General features: G+C 43.1%; 1 protein-coding gene across 18 annotated transcripts in view; it reads right to left on the reverse strand.

Annotated features, from left to right (window-relative positions):
* FGF9 (fibroblast growth factor 9) overlaps window positions 1-19,103 on the reverse strand; it is a 95,691-nt gene that overhangs the window by 46,869 nt on the left and 29,719 nt on the right. The window contains exon 5 of one of the 18 annotated variants that reach the window (XR_013556061.2): window positions 5,909-7,138. The exons of 15 other annotated variants lie outside the window; for them this stretch is intronic. The gene's annotated coding sequence lies outside the window, so the exon portion shown is untranslated. 2 more of the 18 variants (XR_013556093.2, XR_013556069.2) reach the window with 2 other exon arrangements.

Consider the following 19,103-nt stretch of genomic DNA (forward strand, 5'->3'; position numbering starts at 1 on the left):
TTCCAAGGCCCGCTTAACACAACGCTTGGTCGATTGGGACCTTTACACTTGACATATACTTACTTCAGGTAGGTGGTTGTTTTAAATTTGGTGACGACCAAGGTAGCGAGGCGCTGCAAAAATCGGTGAAAAGCAAAATCCGCTCCCTGTGAACCACAATGTCAACCGTGAGGAGGCCAAAGGTGGAGAAGAGCTATCACTCCCACACTGCAGGCTCCAAAGGTTTTCGACTGTTTTTCTTTATCAAACTTTATTTTCATTAGACGATCTCTTATTTAAATTTATTTTAGCCTATGGTCCCTTATTTATGCGACTAGCCTTCCTCATGCCATATGTGTCTACACCAGGGGTTCTCAGCTGGGGTGGTTTTGCACCCCCCACCCCCACCCAAGTGGCTTTCTGACATTCTCTGGACACATTTTTGGTGGCTACACTTGAGGTTACACGGTAGAGGCCGGGGTGCTACTGAACATTCTACAGTGCACAAGACAGGATCCCACAACGAAGAATGATCCATCCCCAAATGTCAATAGTGCGAAGATTAAGAAACCCTGGTCTAGACGATACTGGTATGAGTTCTGCCACAAATTCTGATCAAGTTCCTCAAACACTAGGTCTATGGACAAAATAAGCTTGTTAAATTCCCTTAATCTTTAGTTTCCGAACTTGGCTGAAATTACTTTAAAATCATGTCAGAGTTTTTGGTGATTTTTGGAAGGGTAAAATGAATAAAATATGTTCACTTTTAAAGTGGCTGAAAATATTCATGTTCTGAGTCAGTGAAAGTTACTGATTGTAGTTAAACTATTAAAACTTTAGAGGCAGCTGGCTGGCTCAGTCTGTAGAACACAAAACTCTTGATCTCAGGGTCATGGGTTTCAGCCACACGCTGAGTATAGAGATAACTTAAAAATAAAAATCTCGGGGCGCCTGGGTGGCTCAGTCGGTTGGGCGTCCGACTTCGGCTCAGGTCACGATCTCGCGGTCCGTGAGTTCGAGCCCCACGTCGGGCTCTGTGCTGACAGCTCAGAGCCTAGAGCCTGTTTCAGATTCTGTGTCTCCCTCTCTCTCTGACCCTCCCCCGTTCATGCTCTGTCTCTCTCTGTCTCAAAAATAAAATAAAACGTTAAAAAAAAAAAATTTTAAAAAAAATCTCTAGGGGCACCTGGGTGGCTCAGTCGGTTGAGCATCCGACTTCGGCTCAGGTCACAATCTTGCAGTTCATGAGTTTGAACCCTGCGTCGGGCTCTGTGCTGACAGCTTAGAGCCTGGAGCCTGCTTCAGATTCCGTGTCTCCTTCTCTCTCTGCCCCTCTCCTGCTCATGCTCTGTTTTTCTCTGTCTCAAAAATAAATAAAACATTAAAAAAAAATTTTATAAAAAAAAATAAAAAAAATAAAAATCTCTAAACCATTACAACTTTAAATATAGTAGTATGTATGGTTTAGTTTATCATGAAACATAATTTACATTATTTTTTAAATAACACATTTATTTAAATATTTAATTTAAATATTAAATATTTAAATAACATATTTCAAGTGATTTATTCAATTTTCATTCACTATTTTTTTATTTCTATTTATTTATTTATTTATTTATTTATTTATCTATATAATTTATTGTCAAGTTAGCTAACATACAGTGTATACAGTGTGTTCTTGGTTTCAGGGGTAGATTCCCATGACTCATCGCTTACATACTCATCAGTGCTCATCCCAAGTGCCTTCCTCAATGCCGGTCACCCATTTTCCCCCCTCCATCGTCTCCCCATCAACCCTCAGTTGTTCTCTGTATTTCAATCTCATGGGTTTGCTTCCCTCTCTGTTTGAAACTATTTTTTTCCCCTTCCCTTTCCCCATGGTCTTCTGTCAAGTTCCTCGTATGAGTGAAAACATATGATACCTGTCTTTCTCTGACTGACCTATTTCACTCAGCATAATACCCTCCAGTTCCATCTGCATTGTTGCAAATGGCAGGATTTCATTCTTTCTCATTGCCAAGTATTATTTCATTGTATATATAAACCACATCTTCTGTATCCATTCACCAGTTGATGGACATTTGGGCTCTTTCCATATTTGGCTATTGTGGAAAGTGCTGCCATAAACATTGGGGTACATGTGCCCCTATGAATCAGCACGCCTGCATCCCTTGGGTAAATTTCTAGCTGGGTCATAGGGTAGTTCTATTTTGAGCTTTTTGAGGACCCTCCACACTGTTTTCCAGAGCGCCTGCACCAGTTCGCATTCCCACCAACAGTGCAAGAGGGTTCCTGTTCCTCCACATCCTCGCCAGCATCTGGAGTCTCCTGAGTTGTTCATTTTAGCTACTCCGACCAGTGTGAGGTCGTATCTCAGTGTGGCTTTGATTCGTATTTCCCTGATGAGGAGTGACGTTGAGCATCGTTTCATGTACCTGTTGGCCATCTGGATGTCTTCTTTGGAAAAGTGTCTTTTCATGTCTCCTGCCCATTTCTTCACTGGATTATTTGTTTTCTGGATGTTGAGTTTGGTAAGTTCTTTATAGATTTTGCATACTAACCCTTTATCTGTATATGTCATTTGCAAATATCTTCCCATTCCGTCGGTTGCCTTTTAGTTTTGTTGATTGTTTACTTTGCAGTGCAGAAGTTTTTATCTTGATGAAGTCCCAATAGTTCATTTTTGCTTTTATTTCCCTTGCCTTCAGAGACGTGTTGACTAAGAAGTTGCTGCAGCTGAGGGCAAAGAGGTTGTTGCCTGCTTTCTCCCCTAGGGTTTTGACGGTTTCCTGTCTCGCATTTAGGTCTTCCATCCATTTTGAGTTTATTTTTGTGTATGGTGTAAGAAAGTGGTCTAGTTTCATTCTTCTGCGTGTTGCTGTTCAGTCCTCCCAGCACCATTTGCTGAAGAGACTGTCTTTTTTCCATTGGATACTCTTTGCTGCTTTGTTAAAGATTAGTTGGCCATACATTTCATACATCCAATTCTGGGTTCTGTATTCTATTCCATTGGTCTATATGTCTGTTCTTGTGCCAGTACCATACTGTCTTGAGGATTATAGCTTTGTAGCAGAGGCTGAAGTCCAGGATGCTGATGCCTCCGCTTTGGTTTTTTTTTTCAACATCACTTTGGCTATTCGGGGTCTTTCGTGGCTCCATATAAATTTTAGGAATAAACCTAATCAAATATGTAAAAGATCTGTATGCTGAAAACTATAGAAAACTTATGAAAGAAACTGCACTTGATCTTAGCCAAAAGGCCGAGAAGCGATTAAAATAAATCGAAGAAGACACAAAGAAATGGAAAAACATTCTATGCTCATGGATTGAAAGAACAAATATTGTTAAAATGGCAAGACTACCCAAAGCAATCTACACATTCAGTGCAATCCCAATCAAAATTGCACCAGCGTTCTTTTCATTTACCGTTTAATTGAACTTGTATTCAAAATCTATTCAAAATCTATGTCATCTCAAAAGTAAAATAAGAGGAAGTTTTTTTAACCTATAACTGTAGCACCCTCATGCCCCATGAATGTAATTCATAAGTAACATAACATATATTTTTCTGCTAACAATCCAATATATTTATCACTAAAAAAAAAAAAAAAAAGAAAGGTTGAAAATACAATGAAAATTGTGTGGTTTTTATCATCCATTGTATTAGTCAGCGTTCTACATATGCATATACATAGAGAGATATTTACTACATAGAATATTATTAGACTTTATATATAAAGATTACATATGTATGAAGATTATTATATAGAGATAGATTACATGAAGAGACTTATTATAAGGAACTGACTTATGTGATTACAGATGCTGGTCAAGTCCGAAATCTGCAGAGCTGACATTGCAGTTCACGTCTAACGGCTGGAAGCTGCCAAGTGGAAGAGGCAGTGCCTAGTTCAAAGGCTGTCGTCTGGCTGAAAGATTCTTTCTTACTCGGAGAAGGTCAGCCTTTGTTCTACGCAGGCTATACACTGATTGGCTGAGGCCCACCCACGTTTATGGAGGGCAGTCTGCTTCAACTCAGTCTACCGATATAAATGTTAACCTCATCCAAAAATACCCTCACAGAAACACCTAGAATAATGTTTCACCAAATACCCGACATAAATTGACACATAAAATTAATCACTATGGCCATTCAGGAGAAAAAAAAAAAGACACCTGGAAGAGGGGGAAAAATTATAAATAACTTACAATATCCAAGATATGGAAACAACCCAAGTGTCTTTCCAAAAATAAATGGACAAAGAAGATGTGGTGTGTATATATATATATACACAATGGAATATTACTCCACCATAAAAAAGAGGAGATATTGCCATTTGCAACAACACAGATGGACGGATGGACCAAGAGAGTGTCATGCTAAGTGAAACAGGGCAGACAGAGAAAGACAAATACTGTATAATTTCACTCGTGTGTAGAATCTAAAAAACAAAACAAGTGAATAAACAAAAAGCAGAAATCAGAGAGTAAACTGATGTTTGCCAGAGGGAAGGCGGTACAGGGTTGGGCAACATGGGTGAAGGAGATTGGCGGGAGATCCGAGAACAAAAGGCACAGCATAGGGAACATAGTCGATGATATTGTGACAGTGCTGTGTGGTGACAGATGGCAGCTACACGTAAGTGAGCACAGTATACCGCACAGAACTGTTGAATCACTATGTTGTACCCCTTAAACTAATGTCACATTGTGTGTCAACTACACTCAAAAAAGTTTTTTTAATTAGTAGCAACTTAACATCAATAATAAGAATTCTAGTTAAATAGAATAATTCAGCCCCATGGTAATAGATAAAACCGTTATTTTTCTAGTGTGGTAGAGACTCTTTAGAGTCACGGAAAAGTTTCATAAATACCATTGGCCAGGCTCGGCCATTATATACATGAATTATTACAGTACCTTGAGATATAACTCGTCCAGGCCTAAAGATTCAAATCTATTTAGTATACTCAAGTACCGACTTATCAGAGCCATACGGTGGAATCACATAATTGGAAGGAAATTTTGTGATTATCCCCAAGTCCCCCCAATAGTGACAAAGAAAAGCAAGACGTTGATTTAGATTTGTCTTGAGTGTTTGACAGAGCCTTGATGTGGGATACTTTAAAATAATAAGCCTATAAATATCGGACTGGGATTCGATGCTGACCACAAACAAATGGGAAACGTGCAAACTTATGTTGGCACAAATCATGTTTCACTACTCCTGTTTTTTGCTGATGTCAAGAGTACATTGGAGAGATTGCCTTGTAGTCCGTAGAGTATGGTTAGTATCAAAGAAACCCCAGGGGTAGGTCTCAGTCCTGGCTATGCCTCAGAATTATGTGTGGAGGAACATAAAAACATAGCTGCTTGGGACTCATCTTGGACTCTCTGCTAATTTCCCTCCCCTTCTGGCGACAATGCTAATCTAGAGTTTTACTTTAACTTTTGACTTGCTTTATGTAGACATGTCCAAAGCAAGAGAGCAAAAAAAAAAAAAAGTATTAGACATGAAATTATGATTTTTTTTTTTTTTTTTGCCTACAATTTGGGGACCTATGTTCTCAAGGGACACTGCCCCTAACTCATCACTAAAATACAAGCCCAACCAAAAGATAGGACTTTCAGTCATGAAAAATAAGACCTTCTTGCGAGTCAACGATGGTCTCTTTCCTTCGTGAGAATTGTTCCACTTTACTGAGCCAAGAATCAATCACTCAACCAATAGTAAATTAGTTAAATAACAACTATTTAATATATACTTATTTATACATTAATTCTAGGCTACTACAACAAACCAATTCTCACAAAGGAGAGAAACTCTTCTTTTCCATATATATATATAGAGAGAGAAAATATATATCTATAATATCTGTATATATAAATATATATCTATAAAAATATAGAGAGAAATAACATATATATGTTATTGCATACATAATACAAGTTTGCTGTAAAACATTCAGACAGTTCAGAAGTACATGGATTTTTAAATCTCTCCCATCCCTTCATAGGCACTCGCTAGTATTTGATGTGCGTACATCCTTCCAGAGCTTTCTGTAAGTACCCATACATATGCACATATGTATAGGGGTAGTTCTTTAAATGGGAACAAATTACACATAATGACATGCACACTGCTTTTCAAAAACCAGTACTCTGGGGGGTGGGGGCAGAGCGGGGGTGGTGGGGGCGCCCTGGGTGGTCAGTCAGTTGAGCATCCAACTTCGGCTCAGGTCATGATCTCACGGTTCATGAGCTTGAGCCCCGCGTCGGGCTCTGTGCTGACAGCTCAGAGTCTGGAGCCTGCTTTGGATTCTGTGTCTCCCTCTCTGCCCCCCTGTCCCCGCTTGCGCTCTGTCTCTGTCTCTCTCTCTCTCAAGAATAAGTAAACATTAAAAAAAATTAACATTAACGTTAAAAAAAAAAAAACACCAGTACTCTACCACTGATATCCTCCTCTGTCAGAACAGGCAGACTTCCCTGGTTCCTTTTCAATGGCCGCTTCACCTTCCATAGCATCGATATACCATAATCCACCAATTTTCTCCTATTGATGGATGTGCGACTTGTCAACAGTTTTTCACTCACAGTGGCACAGTGAGCATCATTTAAACTAGACACAGTCCACCCTGAAGTCGGCACCCCTCCTTGCCCAACTGCAGGGAGTGGTGTCTGAGACACGGAGAGCTGTGCCCTGGGGTTGGGCAGGAAGACCTGCCCCAAGTTTCCTTTAACTTAGTTCTTGGTATTCCGGGCTCCCTGATGAGGCTTTCCTTGTATGTTTATACTAGTTCAATTCTAGCCAATAAATATGCATTGAGCCCCTACCAAGTGCATAGCCCTGTGCTGGAGGCTAGGAATTCAATGCCACACGACACACGGTCCCTGCCCTCAAGGGTCTCACCACAAGTCGGTGGTGGGTACCAATCTAGTAGTAGCAAGAAACGGCAAAGGCAGAAGGAAAGTAGGTAGAATGGCCGCACTAGGCCCTGCTCTTACCTGCGCTAAAGCTTTACTAATTATGCCCCCCCCCCCCAGACAAACCTACCTGGTCTCTCAGTCACTACCTAACATTCAACAGATGAAATCACTCCAAGAACGCGTCAAACAGTTCTCCTCTGGGTGATATGTTGACTATATATCTTGGAACCTAAAAACAAAAACAAGCAAAAACACCCAAACAACATAGAAATATATATTTCTATGCCACATACAGGGGCATCATGTGCGGTGGGGTGCACATACAAACGTGTCTAGAAGTGGTGAACCAGCCTCCTACATAGATGTTGCCTCAGATGGAGGAAAAATGTTCCCTGTGTGTAAGCCCAACCCTCTACCTACATGTTAGACACAATCCACATTTGTTCTCTAAATGTACAGGTCCATGTATGGTGCACTATTCTGTGTTTATCTCCCTTAGACAATGTATTGCTTATTGACGTTAAATAAGTTTACAGCTATTTCGAGTTTTTAAAGGTGGAAGAAAGCTGAAAGATAGTTCATGCCCAGCTCTGGGAAGACCACGCGTAACTTATCTCATTGTTTTTCCTTTCTTTGGCATTGCATTCCAGTCCTCATTGCCATTCTTCCATATCTTCGAGTCTAGATTTCTTTCCTAGCAGCTGGCATGGCTCCTTCCGTACCACCCTCCTTGGAGATGGCCGCCGTCCCCTCCAAGATAACAATTCTTCCTATACTCGAATCCCATCAGAAAGTCTAGTTTCAAATTTTTTTTTTTCAACGTTTTTTATTTATTTTTGGGACAGAGAGAGACAGAGCATGAACGGGGGAGGGGCAGAGAGAGAGGGAGACACAGAATCGGAAACAGGCTCCAGGCTCCGAGCCATCAGCCCAGAGCCTGACGCGGGGCTCGAACTCACGGACCGCGAGATCGTGACCTGGCTGAAGTCGGACGCTTAACCGACTGCGCCACCCAGGCGCCCCAGAAAGTCTAGTTTCAACTGCGTCTTCCCAAGCTCCATGACCCTGAGTCCCTCACTTCGCTTTCATTTTCCTCACCGTCCGTCCAAACTTAGGCGAGATGTTTGGATTTTCACTGCCACTTTCTACTCAGTAGGACATGCTCTTCAACACCACCCAGTCGTTGAGCCCTGCAAAGTCAGGGGCCTTTGTCCTGGTAACCAATGTGTCCAAGTCCCAGGAAGAGGGGCTGCGCCATCTTGGATGCTCCACAGAGATTTGTTGACTGACTGAACGCATGTCCCCGTCCCATCTTTCCATGTTCCCAGGCCGATTAGATCCGATACGTGGGATGTTACGGCATTCGCTTTGCCTTCGTTTCTGCTTTCTAAAACGCAAGGTGATGTTTTTGTGCCAAGCCCCAACTTTGCCATTATTAATAAGGAAGCAGGGTGTCTAGCATTATAGGTCAATGAACGTTGACACTTGGGTCAGAAACCAATTTTTGAAAAAAGGCTAATGCTAACATTTTTCTTTTCCTTTGTGAGTGATTATCTTCTGTTCAACTTTTGTCACGGAGCACAGTGATTTCTAGAAGAATGTCTTTGGCTTGGAAAAGCCAGGGTAGATTGACTCTGAGATAAAGTAAAAGCTACCTCCTTCACGTTCCCTTTACCCCAGGTAGGTTTGCTGTCGTCCCCTAGATTATGCAGAAAGGAGGGGAAAATCTGAAAGAGGAGTCTGCACAGCTATGAAGGCTCCATTAGACCTTGGCAGAGGCCCAAAGAGACCACCAAGCTCGCTCATAAATGCACAGTGTCTAATAAAAATGTGATGATGATTATTATTATGCATTTATTGAGCAGCAAAAATGCGCTAAATTTAAAAATGTACGTACTCTGTTATTCATATCTCCTGATGGGTATGTAGAAACTGCTGGCTGTTTGTTTTCCCCAGTAATTAGCACGTTGTTTTCACAGCCTGATGGCTGCCAATGGTCACCATTCTGCCCACATGCTTGAGGTTTCTGTGGCCCAAGGACGACACCTAACCCCCCAGCACCTCACACCCGTAAGGCTTTGTTGTGGGCCAAGTTCCAGTCTATGATGGAGTCGATATGGCACAAGCATGTTTAACAAGTCCCTTGGATTTTTTTTTTCTATTTCTCCAAAGAAAAACATTTGAACCTTCAAACTGAGGAATTTGCTTCTTAACCCAGAGATCACACACAAAAGTGACTTCGAACCTTAAATCTACTTCTCGTTCAGAAATCACTGCAGGAAATCACCAACATCTTAGGCAAACTCCCATTCTAGTTAGAGAATAAAAACAACAACAAATTAGTTCCTGGGGGAGTTTCGGACGCTTTCAACAACCATTACTTTGCAAGCACTTTATCCACTCTTAGGCAAAGTGTCTTAAAAATATAGCCAATGTTTAATAAGAGGGAAACCACAACCTGTATTGCAAACCAGAAATAGGTGCCTTGTGAACTGCTTGCTTTCTCTAAATTCTGCAGTGAAAAGAGTAAAATCAGTCGATAGGAAGTTCTTATTTTAAATTAGGTGAAGTCTGCAATTTTTCCTTGTGCTCCCTCTTAAAAAAAAAAAAAAAAAAAAAAAAAGCTACAAGTCCCTGAAATGACTCAAGCCAAAGCAGAGAACGGATATTACAGGACCCGACTTGACCAGGCACACCTAAGGCCAACTGCTCAAAACCTTCCTTCCCTGCTTGCACCTGCAATTATTTTCATGCAAATAGTGTTAAGTTAAATTGGCCACTTGTGAGCTGAATTCAGCACTGTCTCCTCATTCTGAGCGGATAAGGGATCATCTTCTAGGGAAATTATATTTTACGAGCAATTTTTGTGTGCTACGGCTGGAACAACACTTAACCCTGAAGATGACAGCAAGAACATTTTTTAAAAACTCCCATACACCAAATGTATTTGCGACTTTCTCTCATCTCCACTCTTCCGTGATGATGAGTCAGCAGCTATACTACGCGAGCAGACTCCAAAAAGCTAAGACAAATTTGAAGCTTCCCCTTCCCCACCCCCCACACACAAACAAAAACGTCCAGATCTGGGTCAGTCGATTCTGCTCAGGATAAATTACTCTGACGAAAAAGACCTAGCCTATCTTGAAATCCACGCAGTAAACATACTGCCGTCTTCAATTTTTTCCTTACGTAGGTTTTATGTTTAAAGACGTTTGCGGCTCATTCAACACCTATGTCTTTCTATAGAGGAGATGTGGTGTGTGTGTGCGTATTAGGCCAAATTTACCATCGTACTAATTCCGTAAAAACGAAGGGATCCCATCGTTCCGAGAAAGAGCGCTCATGCCTCAAAGGGGACTGGTTCTTCTCGGGATGGGGGTAGGGTGAGGCCAGAGAGGTGCCCGGGATGGACAGTTTAAGAGGCCCTCGTGCTGGGGAGCTGACCCTGCCCGGGAGGGCCCCTAAAAGGCAATGCCTCCTTACTCTCTCTCGGAGTCCAGGCCCTTCTGGGGTCAAGTCGGGGCTGCCGTGACGGCACAAGGCCGGTCTTTCCCACAGGTTGAGTAAAGCCACGTGACCTTAAACTACAGTGGCTTCCACGGCCGGGCCTGGAAGCCCCAGTTCGGTCACCGGAGGTGTTAAAACCTGTGACAGTAAACGAGTCCGGTGATTTGAAACGGCACCGACCGGCTCTCGTTCCCGGCTACAGGCATCCACCCGTGTTGACGGATTCTCATCGCGGGAACCCTCTCCTGCCTTCGGTGCCCCCCCCCCCCCCATTCCCTCCAAGATGTGACAGGTAACTCTGAAGGCCGCGGCTGGCGGAGGGTCGGCGCCCGTGTGCCGGCCACGGCTCTGTACTTGTTAAGTGGGATGCCGTGGGTAGAAAAGGGGGCTACCGCCCCGGCAGGAGACGGACCCGGGGAGAAGGCGCGCTTGCTTTCTCGCCTGCTGCTGCAATCTTGGTCTTGCAAAGGGGCACAGGTTGGTGTCGCCTCGTGTCTATTTCGGCTTTCTCGGGAGACACGAAAACCCCTCCTAGCCAGCGATGCTGAAGTACCAGTCACCGAATGGACATTGTCACAGGCCTGTTGCTGCTCAATGAGATTAGTCTCTAACTGATGCACACGGGTCTCATTGAAAAGGCTATTCTGTAATTGTTGCCATTAGCGAGGCCACCATTAGGCAGTTGCCTAAACTTCCTGGAGGGACCCGCTGGCGGCTCTGGCCGCCACGGTTCACTCACGTAGAACAGCAGGAGCCGCACTAATTTCCAGTCCCCGTCCATTAGGGGAGAGCAGCCGCTCATTAGAGGTCCTACCCTCTCAACTCCAATTACCCCGAGATAATGACAAAACAGGGAGCACACTAGAAACTTTCAGAGCTTCCCAATCATTCCTCCCATTCATGCTCTCTGCTGATTACATCCACAGAAATCAAGCCCAGACCCCGAATCTTCTCACAGGCGGGCCTGTCCGCAGCATCGGCCATGTGAACGTTGGGTCACGTTAATTTAAAGGCTGAGAGCTTTCATCCACACTTAAGACTTTGAGAAAACGCTGCACATAATAAAGCAGTACAGAAAGGGCCGTTTCGCCCTTTCTCCCCACCCTTCTTCACCTTCCGAGGAGAGCAAATCTCAGAACCACGTGAGGCAAGTCATCAGTCCCAGAAGGTTTAACATCTCTTATCTTTGCAGAAAGCCGCGTGAACATAAAGCCCAACCTGGACATCCCTTCTCCCCATGTCATATTAATTTGGGAGTATAAAGGTGGGGGCAGGCAAGCGAAGAGAGAGAGAGAGAGAGAGAGAGAGAGAGAATTACTTCCCAGGAAAGCAGGAAATCGCACAAATCTGCTTTAAAAACGGCACCGTCACCCATGTGCCAACGTATCGACCCTCTAGGCAGAGCAGAACCCCTGAGCCACAGGGACCGCCCTTCACATGCTTTTATCTAGTGTCACCAAAATTTCACTTCTATTCCCTCGCGCTCTGATCCGCTTACTGCATCGTCTGTTTGCAATTTCACACTAAATTCAAAAGCCACAGATTTTTACTTTCAGATTCCTCCACTCACCCTTTTTGGCCACTGAGCGGAGTTTGCGTGTTTGTGTACATGTGTCCTCCTCGCTCGCGGCCCCCTCTGACATGGCGGCCCCTTTCTGACTCTGGCATGCGACCTGCCAAAGTGTCGTGTTACTCACGTCTGAACTTATTAATGGCAACGTCTCCATAGTGCTGTAACTGTCTGAATAAGAAGAAAATGTACCATCCAATTGTTTCGCCGTTTTAAATGGATCAACCACTTGTTTTCCGCGTCACGTAAATACTCTTTCAAATAGGCAGAAGCATGCTCTGGAGACTAGTGTGTTACTGACAGGCCTTGTTCGTAGGCGCTAATGAAGGAGATGTTTTTACAGATAAGCCAAAGAGCACAGAGCTCATGTAGTGCAAGAATACTGTTAGGAGATGCATTTCCCATGGTTTTCTGATGTCCTAATCTAATATCCCCAAGTCCCAGTGGAAAAAATTATAACCGTTTGGAATGTGGTACAACTGTCAAAATTACATGAAGTCAGTTCTGCAAACAGCAAAACATAAGTCAGTCTTCTGTTTATTCTGTGCCAGTATGAAAATATAAACGGTCGCTTCCAGATGGAAAATGGTAACAAAGAATACAGGCGCCCTCTTCTGGAGACAGCTAGCCCTTCCACTTCGAAAACCTATTCGCCAAATCAGAGAGGGTCCCGAATCCTAAATACACTTTTAGACACGTTCCCCTTCCTCATTCTTGCTCGAGCAAACACTTATTCTACCAGGCAGAAGCATCACCAGCTTGTCATTTTCTGGACAAGCAAACGCCTTGCCTCCCGAATCCTTCTTGGCGGACTTACCTGGGCGGGCCCTTAGCCCGGTGAGCTCCAGGAGGGTCTGCCTTCTAGGCGCCTCCTCTGTGGGGATTTCAGACAAGGCCTGGGCTGCCCGGCTGACAGGCACTCCCGCGGGTCCCGCCCTTTCGGGACATCCTGGAGCCACAGCTAGTGAAACTGGTCCCTCCCTTTATCAGACACTACATTAATTCTATCTTCATTGTGTGCAAAAGAACCCCTGATGCGGATAAGTCTTATGATCACTGTCGTCAGGGAAATAACGGTGCCATTCTTGCATGCGAGGGCGAGGGCCCTCGCGCAGCATTTCTCGCGACAGATGTGCATTGCTAGCTGCTTGGCGGCCTCTCCCCAGACGGCCGGTGCTCTGAGGATGGAGCCCATCCCCTCCTTTGACTGTGGCACTCTCAGGGCCTTGCACAGTTCCTGGCCCACAGCGTGTGCTTAATAACGAGGGCTTGAATAAATAAATTCCACTTCCGTGTCCAACGGTGGCTGGCTTGAAGCCGCAGCCAAGAGAGCCACAGAAGCAGTACTCACACGGTCACAGGAAGCACAAGGAATCGTGGTTGGGACGGTAAGAAGTCCCCCTTTCCAGCCACAGGAGAGCAGAGGTGAAAAGAGAGAAAAGGCAGGGCAGCTAAACCTCTTTGACTGAAGCGCGGCACGCCCACCCAATGCTGCTGGACCCAAACCTGAGTGGGCACCAGACTCATCCGGGGGGCTTCTTACAGGTAGCCGGAGGGCCCCACTCTAGAGTCTCTGACTCAGCAGGTCTAGGTGGGTCCCAAGAAGGTGCGGCTCTAACAGGTTTCCAGATGGTGCTGATGCTTTCGGTCCAAAGCCCACCCTTCAAGAACCACCGATAGAAAGCTGTGTTTCTCACCCCGACTGCACATTAGAACCACCTGGAGATTTTTGAAAACATAGGTTCCCAAGACACCTGAAATCAGAGTCCATGTGGGTGGGACCCAAGCAGCAGTAATTTTAAAGCCCACCCCCACACCCCAGGCAGATAGAAGACTTTTCTAGACGGAAAGGCTTTGCCAAAGTCTGGGGCCCAATGCCTGTTAGGCTATCTGTTTCAGTGACGGAAACATATAATACTTCATCTCTTTACTGCAAAGCCTTCCCCTACACTGTCTCATCTGAGCTTCAAACAATCCTGGGAGATAAAGAAGGCAACAGTTTTAACTCAATTTTAGAGAAAAGAAGGCAAAGTGACAGCTCTTGGACTTCGATCAGATTTTTTTCTAATGTCAACTTTAGAGTCAAATACACCTGGGATAGAGGTATAACAGAGGCCATGGAAGAGCTGAGCGAAGTGGTCTGGAGATTGGCAACAAGTCTGAACTTAAAGGGAAAAGCGAGCCATCACAACCCAGGGTCACTTGGTGGAAGCCGGACCCACGGTGGACCGGGTAGAGCCACGGCAACCAAAGAAATGCCTGGCTTCTCCCTTTCTGCCAGATTCCTCCTGGAGCCGTCTTTTAGCCCGGCCAACATGGAGGCCGCCTGACGTGGGAGCAGTGTGCGAGGTCAGCACAATGGTAAGGATCCGAGTGTAAACAGGCCCACAGCTGGCCACGGGAATGTAACGTGCCCATATAAGCTGGGCAACCGTGGTCAAGTCACCTGACCTCCCAGGAGTGCAACGGGCCTCTCTAGAAAATGAAGATTACACATCTGGGTTGAATAACTGCACGAGGTCATGCAGGTAGCCTCTAGCACAAACCAGGCACTGAGGAGGCACCTCCTAAGCATAGTTTCCATCTCTTCGCCCGGTCCTCTGCTATCTAGGCTGCTGGTGTTCCTGTTAGCTGCCCCACAATCCCAACACTACTGGAAACGATGGGTCCACACATTAGCAATGTCTGAGCTGAGCATTTTCCCACAGTGCACTGCGATTAACTGCCTCCATGACTGCAGACCTCTTCGTCACAAGACGGCTATCGCTGTCACGGGTGAGTTAGATCAGTACTAGAGAAAGGTAGCTACCATGGGATACCGCATCACAGTGTCCAATAGGTGCTGAAGGCAGGGCGCTGGTCAGTTTAAGGACCTGCTTACCATACTGCTCGGAGAAGCGATGCCACTACTGATTAGACAGACACGGAGGTATGAGGTGTAGGCTGGCCCCCAAAATATCGTTGCCCCTGCCGCTCGGTTGGCGGCCACAAGCTGTGGAATTGATCTGCCCTCCCTTCCGATGGGATATCCACGAGAGGAAACATTTTCTGAAGATATTTTCATGAACATACAGAGCATTTATTTTTATTTCAGTATTTTTAAATGATTTTTAATGTTTATTTATTTTATTTTTCAGAGAGAAAGAGAGAAAAAGCATGCGTGGGGGAGGGGCAGAGAGAGAGGGATAGAGAGATTCTGAAGCAGGGGCTAGAGATAGAGAATCTCCGAAGCAGAGATTTCCGACCAGGGGCTCGGAGTCACAGACCATGAGATCATGACCTGAGCCAAAGTCAGATGCTTAACCAACTGAGCCACCCAGGGGCCCCGAGCACTGTTTTTTATCATCAGTCAAAAGCAGCAGATTCATCTTCTGGTCACCTTTCGTCTACAGAAACTGGACGCACATTACATAAGAATCAATCAATAAAAAAGAGGTAAGAGAAAAGAAAGAGTTGAAGGCAGGAAATGTAGTTTCATGATTATTTGGTAAGAAGTAAACAAGACTGCCAACATTAAACCTAACATGGCAGGCTTTGGTTTTGCTAGTCATATCTAGAATGTTAAATTATTAAAGCCTAATAGCAAGATGGTGTTTTTAAAAAAAAATTAAAAAAAGCAAAATTTTTATCTGGAAGAAAGTACTTATCTAGGAGTCAGTAGACCTAGGTTCTATCACTACATCCAGCACAAAAAACGTCAAGTCTCTGGATTCATTTTATTTCCTTTGTAAAATTAAAGAGTTAATAAATAATTTTAAAAGTTTCTTCCAAATCCAAAATTATATAAGTCCTTTATTCGAAAAAGAGATTTCAAATTTCACCTTTCACTTTTAACAACTCTGGTTTTATTTAGCAATATATTGTCTTGTTTTTCTCGGGTGTACACAAACCAACTATTATCCCACTGATAGTAGGAGGAGGGTTAGGTTTAAAAGAAGCAATTTGTTAGTAGTGTGGTTCCCTGACTTTCTCTCCGGGAGGGAGCACAGTACCAGAGTTAAGAAGGAAGACTGGAATAGGACTCTCTATAGGCAAATCTCGGAGCCTCCTTCTTCTGTGCAGTCAACGGAGTGACCGCCCTCCTTGGGCTGCTGGGAAATTAACTGAGCCCATACATGTTAAGCGTGATGTCAGGGGCCAGGCATGTGGCATCAGTTATGTTGACCGTTATCGCAGCACCCTTAAGTTCTAAGAAGAAACTTGTTCTCTTTGTTAGTATAGAAGAAATTTGCAGAATCTCATACCAAAATTTATCATTAAAAAAGAGTATCTTAAAATTATAAGGTCAATTAAATCGCCATTCAAATATTACTGAATATAATGGGCAAATGAGTCTTTTTCCCTTGTTATTACTACAAATATTAGAATGATAATATCTTTTTCTCCATTCAGATGGCACTTCTATTCCTAAAGAGTTTGGTGTATTTTTCCTAAGTGTTCTCTTTAAGTATCTCGACTATAGGAAATAATCCCAGTTAAAACGTAATGTGCTTTAGAGGAAATAATCATTATGATGTAGTTTTACAATCTTCAACTTTATTAGGGAAAATTTATATGCCCTTTGTCATCTTCAATATTATTTTTAAAAGCATCACATTTTAAGGTAGATTTTACTATTAATCATTATTATTGCCAATAATCCTAATAATTATAACCATTAGCCATTGGCAGCTGCTCAGAGAAGCTAGAGACTCAATAAGCTTCTTTGAGTTTAGCATTTTCATGCAACATATAATTTCAAACTACTGAAAATAGATTTAAACACTAGTAGTTCTATATTTGTCTCCTTAACAGTGTTGTGACCTAATAGATTTCCTTCCTATTCAAGTTCACACACTGTAATTATTCAAAACTCCGGAATTCACACTGGGCTTAGATACAGACATTCTGGTAAATCTCACTCAAGTTTGGAGTCAAATGTGTCAATTAAAATCGTTGATCTTGACATGTTTCATTATGCTTCTTAATTCAGCTTATTTCCGAGCCTAGAGACAAAAGTGTACATATTGTCCCATTATAACAACACCTTAAAGAGAAAACTATCAATAAAAGAAGCAACAAAATTAGTAACTCTAATAAGAATTTAAAAGACCTAATTCCGCTAGTGTTACACATCCTAAACATTCTAGAATTGATCGTTTCATCTGAGGACGGAGTATCGATACTCACCAGAAAGGAATCCAAAAGTGCTCAACTGTTTCAAAGGATCATGGTGAAATGACAGTAATATGTGCCTTAGAAAGTTTTCCAAAAATCATTCACCTTCCTCAATCCTATTTAACTTACATTTTTTTCAAATATCTTCCTTTATATTTTCATATAGTACTCTGTGCTGCCTCTATCCAAACTCGTATCCACAAAACTCATATTCTATTTCATTACATTTCAAGAATACAAGTATTTGCTTTGGGGCAAATAAAACTAGGCAATTATCTCATTATTTCATTCACCTCATCAAAAGTAGTCAGAGTTTTTAAAAACTCTTAGTAGTAGAACTTGTGACATCATCAGATGTCATCGGGCTCTCAGATCTTGGTGCATGTAAGAACGAGCTGGGAGCTTCCCATCCGGCAGAGTTGCAGTCTAGACAGTATGAAAGGCCCTCTCAACGTGCAACAAGTAAATTCTACATAAAAAGCCATTTTTGCCACATTGGTGGGCTCTCGGGAATTAAGCTGTGGCAGTCATTATCAGGGGTTACCAGTATCTGATTCTCCTTTCCTTCTTGGGCCTGTGGAAGATCGTATTTCCCAGGTCCCTTGCGGCTGGGGGAATCACATAACTCCCTCCAAAAATATGAGCCGGATGACAAATGTCGCTTTTGAGTTGACAGAATAAAAGTTTCATATAAAATTCTCTCTGCTCTCTTTTCCGTTTACATCATGAAAGCAGGGGCCTCACGTTGACACAGCAGAACCATAAGAACAAAGTAACCTGGGCTGCCTGAGGACAGGTGCCCTGGTGATACATGTACTGTGACCTGCATCAGTCCTTATGTGGCTGAGAGATCAACTTATGCTGTTTCAAAAGACTGAGATTTTTGGAATTGTTTAACACAATGTAGCCTAGCCTATTCTAACTGATTCATAACATAAACTTACAAGGAAGAAAAATACACAGTGAGTTATAAACGTGGGTAAAGTGCTGTGTTGCATGGCAGTAAATATTACATATCAACCTAGCCAGGATGAAGGGAGGGGAGTTGAAATAAAGGCATGAGGATTTGGCCAGAGACTCGACAAAGGTCCAAAGAAACCCCTATCTTCCAAGAAGAAACAAATATCCTCAACTGAGGTCCCCAGGGTTTCCACACATTAACCGACTAAATATGAATTCTCAATCAAAAATCATAAATCAGGGGTGCTTGGGTGGCACAGTCAGTTAAGCGTTCAACTTCGGCTCAGGTCATGATCTCACGGTTCATGAGTTCGAGCCCCACATCGGGCTCTGTGCTGACAGCTCGGAGCCTGGAGCCTGCTTCGGATTCTGTGTCTCCCTCTCTCTCTGCCCCTCCCCCACTCATGCTCTGTCTCTCTCACTCTCTAAAATGAAAAAATGTTTTAAAAAAAAATTTTTTAAAGAAACGAAGGGGTCAACCAGGCAATTAAATAAGAAATTAAAAAATATATGGAAACAAATGAAAATGAAAACAAAACAGTCCAAACGCTTTGGGGTGTAGCAAAGGCACTCCTAAGAGAAAAATACGTTGCAATCCAGGCATATCTCAAGAAACATGAAAAATCCCAAGTACAAAATGTAACAGCACACCTAAAGGAACTAGAAGCAGAATAGCAACGACAACCCAAACCCAGCAGAAGAAGAGAAATAATAAAGAACAGAGCAGAAATAAACAATATAGAATCCAAAAAAAACAGTAGAACAGATCAATGAAACTAACAGGTGGTTTTTGAAAAAATAAACAAAATTGATAAGCCCCCAGCCATAATTCTCAAAAAGAAAAGAGAAAGAACCCAAATAATAAAATCATGAATAAAAATGGATTTATCACAACCAGTCTCTCAGAAATACAAGGAATTATCAGAGAATACTATGAAAAATTAGATGCCAACAAACTGGACAACCTGGAAGAAATGGACAAACTCCTAGATACCCACAC

The sequence above is a fragment of the Panthera onca genome, chromosome A1 (assembly GCF_046562875.1).
Source record: "Panthera onca isolate mPanOnc1 chromosome A1, mPanOnc1 haplotype 2, whole genome shotgun sequence".
NCBI classification, from domain to species: Eukaryota; Metazoa; Chordata; class Mammalia; order Carnivora; family Felidae; genus Panthera; species Panthera onca.